At 36.5% G+C, this 13,382-nt stretch overlaps 2 protein-coding genes across 2 annotated transcripts in view; one reads left to right on the top strand and one right to left on the bottom strand.

The window, feature by feature from the left end:
- LOC145665485 (glycine receptor subunit alpha-2-like) overlaps positions 1 to 13,382 on the bottom strand; it is a 229,088-nt gene that overhangs the window by 147,435 nt on the left and 68,271 nt on the right. The gene's annotated exons all lie outside the window — the stretch shown is intronic.
- Hs3st-B (Heparan sulfate 3-O sulfotransferase-B) overlaps positions 1 to 13,382 on the top strand; it is a 67,727-nt gene that overhangs the window by 36,289 nt on the left and 18,056 nt on the right. The window lies entirely within an intron of this gene.

Genomic DNA, 13,382 nt, shown 5'->3' with positions numbered 1-13,382 from the left:
GACTCAATGGCGTATATATCGTATAAATGAATGCAAAGTTTTTCTTTACATATTTTGAAAGAAAATTACTTCGCAGCATAAGCGGAGTTGGGAATCATCTGCTGGGGGGGGGTAGATTTTTGGTCGGTCTCGGAGCTGTCATTTCAGGAATAAATATGATCATGAAGTCAGAAATAAAGATGGTGAAGTTGCCAAAAAGTTGGGGGGAGAATGGCCCCCATAGCTCCGCCCATGCCTCGGAGTTAACGGATTAGAAAACCCTGGGTGGAGCCACAAAAAAAAAGCCCAAAGCCGTTCCGAACTTACTTCGGAAAATAAGACTGCCTGTATGGTTTACCGAGTGTATGAATCAATGGAAGAGGATACATTTCTGCCGTTCTTTTTCTTCCCACGACCAACTTCTTTCTCATCTCCAGGTTTTACGGCTTTTTGATAACTTGCTGAAATTGTGCTAGATTTGGGCAGGATGCTAAAAGCAAGATGCTAGATGCTAGAGACATGCAAATTATGCTAGATCTAGCATCATTATGCTAGATCTGGCAACGCTGTTCCCCACAATAGGCGTGTCGTGCAAGTAACCAATCACACGCCAGGTACTAGCTTTTACCTTATGCTTCCTTCTCACAGCTCAGAACATTAGTAACTATGGATAGACGTACAGCAGTAATTACTTTATGGGAGTTGGAAGGTTATTCTGCAACTGCAGCTAGCAGGCGAGTAGGTGTCCCGGCATCTACAGGAAGGCGATGGATTCGGAAATATGGTGTTACAGGTCAGACTGGTAATTTACGATCTCCTGGTCGTCCGCATGTGTCAACCGAAGCCCAAGATGCGAGATTAGTAAACGAAGCCCGGTTAGACCCACTAAGGACGTCTGGACAGCTAAGGGAAGCTTCTCTCTTTCCTGGTAGTAAGCATACAGCTCTGCGAAGGCTTCGTCATGCTGGGTTACGTGGCCGTGTTGCTGCCGTGAAGGAAAAACTCTCAGACGACCACAAAATTTACCGTCTCGCGTTTGCACAGGCGAATGTGGGTCTCAATTGGGAAAACGTAGTTTTCTCAGATGAATCCATATTCACAACATCAAAGGAGGGACGCCGTTTTGTGTATCGTCCGAGAGGCACCCGATATGACCATGGATATGTGGCTGCTTGCAATCGCAGTGGCCATGTATCTATTTTATGTTGGGGTTGGATTTCCAGTCGCGGAGCAGGACAGCTTCATAGAATTGAAGGACATCTGGACAATGCTCAGTACTTAGACATTATCAGTAATATCATGGTGCCATCTGTACGAGTATTTCAGCCTGATGGTGTAATTCAGTTCCAGCAATACCAGTCGCCAATACATACTTCCCATGTGGTTCATGAATGGTTCGCAGGGCACCCTGAGATTGATTTAATCGACTGGCCGCCTCGTGGAGCAGACCTCAATCTCATGGAAAATATGTGGGCAGAAGTGAAGCGTACTCTAAGGGAAAGTTGGCCTGAGGCAGATCCACCAAGAACTCAGGATGACCTGTGGCATCTTGTTTCCGAAGCATGGCTGGAGGTAGGGGAAGGAGATAGATTTGTCACCCATGTAATAGATTCCATGCCCAGAAGAATGGGGCGTGTAATAAATTCAGAAGGGTCTTGGACACAATATTAATGCCCCCCCCCTTAACTCGCGAAAAAAGCCCTTTTCAGGGCTACCTAAACGCTTCTGAAAATATTTCTAGAAGTAAACCACTCCTTGTATCCGATTTCTGTGCAATCCTACTAACAAAAGAATGATAATTAGCTGTAGGCTTTGAACTCAATACCTCTTCAGTGGCAAGTCCGTACTCTACCAGTGAACTAACATGAACACGCAAACCCAACCTGAAGAAACACGACTTTCAATTTCTGGTATTCGATGACAATGATGCTCATATACTTTGCAAATGTTGTATTCAACTTGGGATATTCCGCAACACACACACACACATAAACAAAGCGAAAGAGAGAGAGAGAGAGAGAGAGAGAGAGAGATGAATACACAAAAGCATATTCAACGTATTCGAATGAGACTCTAAGTAACGACATTCCGTTCTAAAGAGAATTTGTGTTTCTTCCCGTGACGTTAAGGGGATCGGGAAAAGTTGTGTCTTGAAGCAGGATACGACTTTGGATACTCTGTTTATACACTTTCTATATCCGTAGGAATATACTGTATTTCACGAATATAAATAACATACTGTAATGAGAATATTGAGAAGTTAAATCTGTATGACAAATAGCTGCAAATAAATACACTACATAACTTATTTATTGCTATTAAACGATTTTCCTAACTTGTATTTAACATTATCATATATAATACCGACCTACTGTGAAAATTATCTCAGATGTTATATTTTAAACATAATACTTACTATGTTCTGCAATTATTATGTTATATATAAACAACTTGTGTATTTTAATGTAATTATTTTATATAATTTTTCATGCATTGCGGAAAATATAATTTTAAAAAAAGTATTGGCCCAGACGAGAATCGAACTCTCAACCGTATGATTTGAAAGCCGACAGCTTACCAATGAGCTAACACAAGGACTTCTAGAACTAAGCTTCTAGCGATGTATAACGGATCTCATGATAATTATGACATTCATATCCATTACAAACGCAGTTTCTGTTCTACTTTGAGTTTTATTTTAGTACTCAGGCGATAATTATGTTCTTTTTCTTAATTTTGAGCATTCTTTTACATATGGAAAGATTCTTTAACGTATTTAAATGTTCCATTACGTATAGAGAGCTAAATGACAAACAAGCATGTGCTCACATTAATAAAAACGTTTCGAAATATTGTATCATTTAGTATTTCAATCAATGTTGCTTTTTTAAACACTTGGTAACAAGTCTTATTATATTTAAAAGAAGAAAAACACATCTGCAAACTTTTACCCTTTTGCAAAGGCTGGCTTGGAGGTTCGAACCTGGCTTACTTTTTCCCGAAGATACCCGAAGCTGGACTTTGAAAATTTTTGCCTCAAAACACCAATAAAGAATGCGCTCAACCTTTTTGAGACAAGGTGTACATTAAAAGATACATTTGAGAATAGTTATTTCCCAAAATAAAACTTTTCTAGCCCTTATTGTTAAAATTAATTACGCAAGTAGCTTCAAGGTCACGACTCAGACACAGCTGTTTTTCCATTTATTGTTTATTTCAATAACCATAAGTGCTATGAAGCTAAAAATTTTCATCCGCATGTAATTTTGCCTGTAGATTTCAAATCTGCAATCAAAACTAATGAATATTGTATAGGTGTAAAGTTATAGCAGCATTTAGGTCCCAAGTTTAGGCCCCGGAATGAGCATGTGGTGAAAGTTGTACATGTGTGAAATTTTAGCACAAGGTAAAAAATACCTATATTTTGTGTGAACCAAATTTGGTTGTGGGTATTTGACCCTAAGGCCCCTCAAAATCTGAATTTGTCTTTTGCCTCTTAACGAGCTTCTGAAAGAATGATGTAGGCTATTTGACACTGTATAACTTTTATTACAACTATTCCACAGAGTAGCCTACAATCATGGGCATCCGAAGGGGGGCAGGGCCCCCCTGGCTCACGAAAATGTGTATGTAATATAGCAAACCACATATATTAAATACCAGACGCAATATAGCAACCATGGAATGGTCCCCCCTAAAAAATTTCTTTAGGTGCCCCTGCCTGCTATTATAGCAAAAATAACAGTTGTCTTATCTATTAAAATCAGTATTGTGTAATGTATCAATATGCTTACTGAAATTCTTGAATAAATCGTTAATTTTATTAACAGTCTTACACACAGTATGTGATCTTCCACTAGCCGTGATAGAAATGTGATCTATTGCATCAATAAGAGTGTGACCAGCTGTCATCCATACGATATCGTCGGTTCGAGACCAGTGAAAAGTAGAATCGGGCCCTGCAGAATGTAAGAACTTTGTGTTGTAGTCCTGATATCCCTCAGAATATTCCAGCACCATCCCAATCCACCATTTGCAGTGATAGACACACGCTATAAATTTTCCTGGATCCAAGACTTTTACTTCTGATGTCTTCTGTTTGTGCTTTTGTATCTACCCAAAATCTATGTAGCTTTACCGTTGATGTAGAGGAAATTAGTCCAATTTTTACTTATTTCACAATCAGGAATGAAAGCATGATTATTTCTTGTTCCAGATATTGTTTTCACAGAGATAAACCTATTTTCTTGAGTCGTGCGATGCTGCTGAACATCTTCATTTGATACCAAAAAAAAAAAATCTAATGGATGTGATATTGTCCACAGCCCCTTTATAAAACTGCTGTGCATTTAATATTTAGTTCACAGTTGTACTTTGTAAACTTGCACGAGTAACTAATCGCTTTGTCGTTCCACCTATGCCATAGCAAACATTTTTAGCATGTGAAGTGGCAAAGAAATTCCACTCACATATAAGATCAAAATCTGATTTGTGCATACGTATGTTCTTAAAATTTTTACAATTTTTATATTGAGCCCCAGAGCCATCACTGAAATATATATGACATGTTTAAGGAATGGTAGCTCTGTTTTTAAGTTTGCCAAGAACACTGCTAAGAATTCATGTACAGCCACACTGTCATATTTCAAATGGTCAAGGCTCTTCTGGGTGATTTCCGTAGTTCATTAACCTGAAATAGCCATTTGAAGAATGTATTAATCCCTTGCAGATTCATTACTACTGAAAATTTTACTACATATTAGAAGTTTTATTTTGGCCCTTAGGTTCAAATACCCAAAACCAAATTTGGTTCACACAAAATATAGGTATTTCTTCACTTTGTGCTAAAATTTCACACATGTACAACTTTCACCACATGCTCATTCCGGGGCCTGAACTTGGGACCTAAATGCTGCTATAACTACACCTGTACAATATTCATTAGTTTTGATTGCAGATTTGAAATCTACAGGCAAAATTACATGCGGATGAAAATTTTTTAGCTTCATAGATCTTATGGTTATTGAAGTAACAATAAAATGAAAAAACAGTCGTGTTTGAGTCGTGACCTTGAAGCCGTAATTAATTATTATAAAAATGCAAGAGTAGTGAATCTGATTATAATGTTAAAATCTGTTCCTGACGTTGTATAAAGCAATTAAGACTCCATACGTCTTTTTTGGGATGTAAATACTGAAATCATTTTGTCAAAACACCATTTTCCCCCTTTCATCACCGCCAAGCAACTGGTATTTTTCGTAACAGCTTGTCTGCAAGTGACGAGTTTGAGTTTGAGATTTATAAATGAGTAGGGAAAGATCTAGTGTTGGCCTACCACGATGTCTTGCTTTTCAGAGAAAAAAGTGCGTGTGGAAAATGGTCTTTTTTATAAAATCTATAACTAGGCAAGTAGATATTTCAGTAAACTGCCCCAAGAATGAAAATAGCAGAACACAATAATAGTATCCTAATAATAAACGTAATAATAACAAGTATTAGTATAAAATGGCGCACAAACCCAATTTAGTTACTATTCGATACGCACGAATTCAGCAGAACCAAATGCAGGTTGACAAGTTGGAGAGAAGAAGCGCAATTCATTTACTTCTTTTAAACATGCATAGTTCTGTTTACTTCGCTTCCCCGATCGGCTGATCATCCTGCATTCAACAACTCTATGACAGTTGTCTCACTCTTATGTAAGAAGAAGACAGAAATACTGAACGAAAGCGCGCATCACGAAGAAACTTCCTGGTTTCCCTCATTCTTTTTACCCTATCCCGTTAGTGTTTGTTTACATAGTAAGGGGGGGGGGAAGGAGTAGCGTGCGTAGCGACAAAAAATTGCCATCAATAGAGAATATATTCTCCAATTACAGAAGACCTGAACAAAATATTTTAGGTATTATAGTAGATAAATGTAAGAAATAATAATACGAATATAGATAAAGATTATACAATTAATTTTCTAACAAATTATTAAAATGGAAATTGGTAAAAGAAATACATATAATTAATTCATTTATAAATACGTTTGTAAATATTTTTTATGGAAAATTATAAAACATTTTGTCGCAATAATTAATTGACAGTAGGTTTGAAATGACATACTAAAATCTAAATACAACAATTTCTGTGATATATATATATATATATATATATATATATATATATATGCTGTGCACATGCGAACCAATGGTGAATTTCTATAATGCTCCGTTTTAGGTGTATTTTATAATAATAAGTATATTTGTCGAGTATTTGCCTTTTTTGCATTAACTTTGAATAGACCCAAAAACGAACTACTATCATATATACCTTTAACCAGTTTGTATAAAAATATTTGGTCCTTTATTTTTTGTGTAGTAGATAATTTAGTATAGGAAAATTCATTTAACAAACTTTGGTAGGCTATTTTATATCTTAAAGCTGACAGTTGATATTTCTGGAAACATAAGTGACGTTAAAAATGTTTCTGAATTGCTTCTATTTTATTTGAATGAGAGACGACAAAAGCTGTTCATATAAGAATCCGTATTCTAACTTACTTCTTACTAAATTATTAAATAAAACTTTACTAAAATCAATTGTTTTCATGTTTGCTGCATTTCTGATAATAAAACCTAATTGTTTGTGTGCACATTTTACTATATAATCCACGTGATTGTTAAATGATAATTTCGAATCCAAAATTACACTCAAGTTCATTCAATATCATCTAAAAGAAGCTCTGCAAATCTGTTTCTTTATACTTGTCTCTGATACCTTCAAAAACGTGCACAAACATGCAGCTTTCTATAATTTTCTTGAAAAAATTCTGGTTTTGACAAGGGCTATTTTTGCTACAAGTCTTTCGATATATGTAGTACAATAGTACTCAACGAAGTAGAGCAGGAAACAGTTTTCAAAATTGCCTTCGAGGGAGAATCATGAACAATTTGCCATCCAATTTTTTTTTAATATATTATTACCTTTCCCTCTTAATACTTACTGTAACGGTAAGAAAAAAAAAACATAAAATAAAATGCTTTATCCGTGTAACGTGGGTTTCTGTCACCACGGCATGGCGCGTCCTCAGGTTGCGGATCGAGGAGAAGGCCTCTAGGTATAGAGGTTAGCTGCGAATAAGAAGTCGCGGACAGACCACTAGGAGTGGTCCTCCAGCTTGGGGCTTTGGGTAAGGCTAACAACCTCATCCTGTGAAAAAAGGCACTTGTTCAGAAACATTCACAAAAGCCTCAGACAAGGACTGATAACTTGGCACGACCTCACCAAAAGAAAATGGACATGAGATTTGGAACATGGAATATTAGAAGTCTTTATAGAGCAGGCGCGTTAGAATCAGTTAGAGAAATACAGGATGGACCTAGTAGGAGTTCAGGAAGTTAGGTAGGAAGGAAATTGATCTGTGAATTCCAAAAATTTTACGTTCTTTTACGGGGAAGGAAATAAAAATCACCAATTAGGAACAGGGTTTTTCGTTCACAAACGAATATTACCAGCAATTAAACGGATTGAGTTTGTTACTGACAGACTTTCTTTTATTACTCTTAAGGGAAAGATAGTTTTTACGAAGAAGTGGAACGGATATTTGGCCAACTCCCGCGGTACCATATGAAAATTCTATTAGGGGATTTCAATGCGAAGATAGGACGAGAGGATATTTTCGCACCGATTATAGATAACGAAAGTCTGCTTAAGGAAAGTAGTGACAACGGTGTTAAACTCTTGAACTTTGCCACATCGAAAAACCTAATCGTGAAGAGTACAAAATTCCCACATCGCGAAGTTCATAAATACACTTGGACATCACCAGACGGAAAAACACATAATCAAATTGATCACGTTTTAGTAGATATTAAAAGGCAATCTAGCATAATTGATGTCCTGTCGTTTAGAGGAGCTGATTGTGACACTGATCACTACCCGGTAGCAGCGATAATACGAGAGAGATTATCGTTGAATAAAAGATAATATTCAATGTCCGAAAACGAAGATATTTAATTTAAAAAAATTATTGTCACCGATACGGATAGCATCTTAAATAGATGGAAACATTTCTTTGACGATTTGCTGAACACGCAGCCAGAAACTAATGTGCGTGGAGAATATGAGATACACACCGCAGAACCGTATGTTCCAAAACCCAACCGAATAGAAGTAGAAACCGCAATAAAGAAATTAAAGAAACACAAATCTCCGAGTGTAGATGAAATTCCGGCTGAGTTAATTTTAGCTGGAGGCGAAAAATTGTGGAACAAGATACACAAACTCATTCTCCTTATCTGGAATAAGGAAGAATTGCCACAAGAGTGGAAAGAATCAATCATTGTTCCAATTCTCAAGAAAGGCGACAAAAGTGACTAATAATTATCGAGGTATTTCTCTTCGTCAACATCCTATAAAATCCTTTCAAATATTCTATTAGCAAGATTGACCCCATACGCAGATGAAACTATTGGAGATTATTAGTGCGGATTTAGACGAAATCGATCAACTATCGACCAAATATTTACCATTCGCCAAATACTCGAAAAAAAGTGGGAATACAATACCCCGGTACATCAACTATTTATTGATTTTAGAAAGGCATACGACTCGGTTAGGAGAGAAACATTATACAACGTTCTTACAGAACTTGGAATACCGAGAAAGCTAATTAGATTAATTAAGATATGTTTAAATGAATCCCAAAGTAAAGTCCGGGTAGGAGAATTTTTGTCCACGAGCTTTCACGTCGAAAATGGCCTGAAACAAGGAGATGCGTTGTCGCCATTATTATTTAACTTTGTGCTGGAATACGCTATAAGGAAAATCAAAAATAGCAACCAGGACCTAGAGTTGAACGGTATTCACCAGGTTATTGCATATGCTGATGATGTAAATTTAATAGGGGACGATAGGAGAACAATAGAAAGAAATGCAGAGATCTTATTAAACACTTGCAAGGACATGGGTTTAGAAGTAAATGCAGATAAAACTAAATACATTGAAGTGCGTCGGGACCGTAATACGGCAAATTATGGATGCGTTAAAATATTAAATAATGCTTTTGATAAAGTGGATGCTTTCAAATATTTAGGATCAATATTAACAGACGAAAATCATATCCACGAAGAAATTAAATGTCGACTAAAAGCAGGGAATTCGTGTTACTATTCGGTTCAAAATCTCTTGTCGTCGCGAATTCTGTCGAGGAATTTGAAGCTTAAAATATATAAAACGATAATCATGCCTGTTGTTCTATACGGCTGCGAAACATGTTCACTTACTCTGAGGGAAGAACATAGACTGAAAGTATTTGAGAACAAGATCCTGGGACGAATATTCGGACCCAAGAGGAACGGGAATGTGGAATGGCGGAAACTTCATAACGAGGAACTACATAATTTATATGGTCTACCCAACATTGTTAGGGTCGTCAAGTCTAGGAGGCTTAGGTGGGCAGGTCATGTAGCTAGAATGGAAGAAAGTAGAAACGCTTTCAAGGTTTTAACTGGAAGACCAATCGGAAAACGACCATTATAAATGATCATATTCTGTAAATGATCAGTTTTTAAACTGTTAAGTCTTATTTACAAAAGAAGCACTTGCCTATCATTGAGATTGTGTACAGTTGCTATAATACAATAAATCTATAACAAGAAACGTAATAGAAGGAAACCATATGGTTACGAAATCTCTACACAAGAGAACAAATTATTTGATTTCTAGAATTAGTTCTTAATAATTTTTATGTTATGATAGGAAAAAGATAAGGAAATTTGTAATGTCTTTAATGCATCATTCAGTCTTCTTCATCACTCTGTTCATATTAACTGATATTGCATTTTTATACTCGTTCGAACAACTACACATTGGACCGCACAAGAAACCGCGATTCTTACATTTGCATTTCAAACTTATATAAAAATAATAATTTTGATTTCATTTCAAACTTATATAAAAAATAATAATTTTGATTTCATTTGTGTAATTCGTGGAAATGAACTTAACGTAGACACTTTAGTTGTAAAAATTATGTTCATTCTATTCGTGAATCTAGTGTAGAATGAAAAGGCGATGTGCACGAGAAGTTACGGAGAAAGAGTATTAAGAAAGTGCAAATTTTAAGAATGCGATTAGTTCTGGGGGGCGAAAATCTTATCCCAGAAGGTTGAAAGTAAGAGCGTTGTTATAAATAACGCCCTCGTATTTGCTGTAAGACCTAGATCGTTTCTATCACCCATATAAACAAGCCTTGCTCTTTAACCCTTCATCGATTATACGGTTCAAAACACTTCATAAACATACTTCATCATTGGGAGTGTATCTTACCATGAAGCCTCAATTTACCTAACATCGATCGTTAACGCTGGCTCTGTGGTTCGGATTCCACGTTAAGCAGTAGGTCCACGTCTCATATAACCTCGCTGCTGAACGGGACGTTAAGCTCAAAATCAACTCAACCCAGCTATTCATTCAGATGGGTTTCTGCGACTTGTTTTTATAATGTTGATGTAAATGTGTGAAGTTTTGATAGCAAAGGCACCTTTCGCACTATGGGAGGGATTCATTGTGTCACCCCAGGTACCCGTGTCGAAACTCAGAGAATTCCAATTGAGTCTTTTACTAACATGACAACTGACTAACTTTTACTAACATGAAAGTACTTATATCCAATGAAAAATAGAAATACAGGTCTTTCTTCAATGGTCATTGAAGACTTAAGTGAACTTCAACAATCAGTAAGATCTCTTACGGCCCAATCTTTACAATATCGGTTTTCCCTCAATCTTATATGACTTGTTGGAATACAGTCGCAGCCAGGATTGAGTGGATTTATGACTACCATAATGAGAAAGTCGAAAAAGTGTCCAACCACTTACATTATAGGTGTATTGCAGTTGATCAAAGCAGAAAATAAAATTAGTTATAGTGATTGATGGAGGATTTCTTATTTATTATGTTCCTCGTACTTACAGAAATGTTATTCAAAACTATAGCAACTACACTAAATGTTCATTGAATTGCGACCACCTACCTAATTCTTTTTTGGTTCACTTTTGCTCAGAGGACGGCCTGAACATGGCATGGCATGGATTCTGGTAGTTGCTGATGTGTTTCCACAGGGATCTGATACCATATATTCATAATAGCGTCCCACAATGAGCCCACAGATGTTGGTGCAAGAGTTATGGTGCGAAGAGCTCGATCCGCAACATCCCATAAATGTTCTCTAAGATTAAGATCGGGTGAGTTAGGGGGTCAATTCATATGCTACAGCTCCGTGAAATGTTCCTTAACTCTTTCCGGCACAGAGTTTCGCAAACTTTATGTAAAAGGTGGTATAATATAAGTACCACCGTGCTTCAAAGAGTTAAGCTAAGCAAGTGCAGTCCTGGCTTGGTGGCCTCGTGCATTGCCATCATCGTGGGGTTAGAAGTGTTGCATTATAGGGTGTACGTAATTCTCTAACGCCTGCAGGTACACAACGGATGTCTCGTTGTGATTCATACAAACCAACGGTCCCAGTCCATGCTAAACGCACCATCGTGCTGTTGGCGCCACACATGCACATTCCCGTCCGAGAGGAACAGCACAAACAGTGATTTATCGGACCAGCACACTCATTTCCAATCATCTTTGATCCAATTAGCGTGTTCGTGTGCCCGAGTCTGTGGTTACCAGTCGTAAAAAGTGTGTGACGAGCGTGTAGTCTGCTGTGGAACTGCATGCATGTCATTGTACACCATATAGTTGCGTGGAATATGGGTGTTGTGTATCCACCATTGTATTGGTCACATAATTCCCAGACTTTGGCTGTCACGAGCTGTTTGAAGCGACGCGCGTCCCATGTTTTGAACTTCCGTACGTCCATCGTGAAGATGGAACATGTTAAAGGAAAGCTTTGATACCAATACTAAGCTCTAACCCTTTTGCACCTGGTGATCTTCGTCTCGTTTCTCACAGCTGTGAATTATCGTGCGCCAACTATATGTAGAAATGTAAGGTTAGATTGTTCCGCCACGTGTGAACACTGTAATAGACTTTCCTGTGACAATTCTCCCGCCTATGACGATGTTATCTACTTTAATGATAACGAGTGTGAACAGTGTAGCATTTTGTTTTAACCAGATTGGACTGAGAGCTGAATTGAATTTTATCAGTCAACAAGTAAACACTGATTGTATAAAATGTGTAGTAATATTGTAGAAAGTAGAATATTTGATTCTACTTTCTACATTCCATGTGTTTTGGGTGGGTGGTCCGTGATGATGTTATTACAGTGTAAAGTACATTATTTTGCACTGTTAAGCAGCTACTGATTGTTGCCAGTCCAGGACATAGCGGGTCCATAAGTGGTGGATAATGGAACGGCCCTGATCTAAGTTAGGAATAATTCCCCGAACCAAAATTGGCCATATTAATTAACAGTAATACAAGTAATAAACAGATTAATAAAATATAGTAACCAAAATTCGTAATAACCATTATAAATAAAATATTAACATATATGTTTATTAATAATATATGTACATGTATATATTTTAAAACTAAGAGTTATATTTCGTTCCGTTTGTCATATTTTCATGGTATATTAGAAAAGTAAGAATGTTGTTACTGGATTCGATTGTCTGAAAGTATCTAATTTGTATTGTCAAACAGGATTAAGAAAAATTTTTTCTCCTCGTAATTCAACGAAACTTGGCACATAACTTACGTATAGAGAATAGTAGTTTTCAAGATAGATTATATTCAGGTACCTGTACCCGGTAACGCTTCAGAGGTCCCCAAATTTCAAAAAAAGATTTTTGGAGGGAAGTTTTCATATTATCCCAAAACACTTTTCTTTTGTACATTATAAACACTTGTGCATGGTATCATTTAAAATCTTGTTTCATTCTGAAAAGAATTACGTATTAACCATGATATTTGGATGTATAGTACTGTGTTTGGAAACTTATTTTATATATATGTCTCACTTTTCCTTATTTATATATGAAATTTGGTATTGTCAAGCATGATTGCGAAATATTTTTCCGTCGTAACTATTCTAGATATTGCATTAAAACTTTGAACACACATTATAATTATATAGACCATAGTATTTTGCAAGGTAGATCATATTAAGGTACTTGTAGCCAGAGTTGCTCCATAGGGCACCAATTTTTTTTTTTTTTTTTTTTTTTAAAAAAAAGGATTTTTTGGAGGGAATGTTCTCTATTTTACTTCAAATTTCCTTCGCTTGTACATAATGCAAACAAATTGATACAATGGTGAGACAAATGCCTCAATGCCAATGGGGATTATGTGAAGAAATGGAGAAGGACTCACCTGCGCATGTATGTATAGTATCTTATTAAGTATAGTAATATATCATTAGGAACAAATGTATCTTATTTTTCTTTCAGCTTAGGGAAA

This window comes from Thermobia domestica, chromosome 11 (assembly GCF_964235325.1).
Source record: "Thermobia domestica chromosome 11, izTheDome1.hap1.1, whole genome shotgun sequence".
In the NCBI taxonomy this organism is placed as follows: domain Eukaryota; kingdom Metazoa; phylum Arthropoda; class Insecta; order Zygentoma; family Lepismatidae; genus Thermobia; species Thermobia domestica.
Note: the sequence above shows the minus strand (reverse complement) of the source record. Positions and strands in the feature narration are given on the sequence as shown.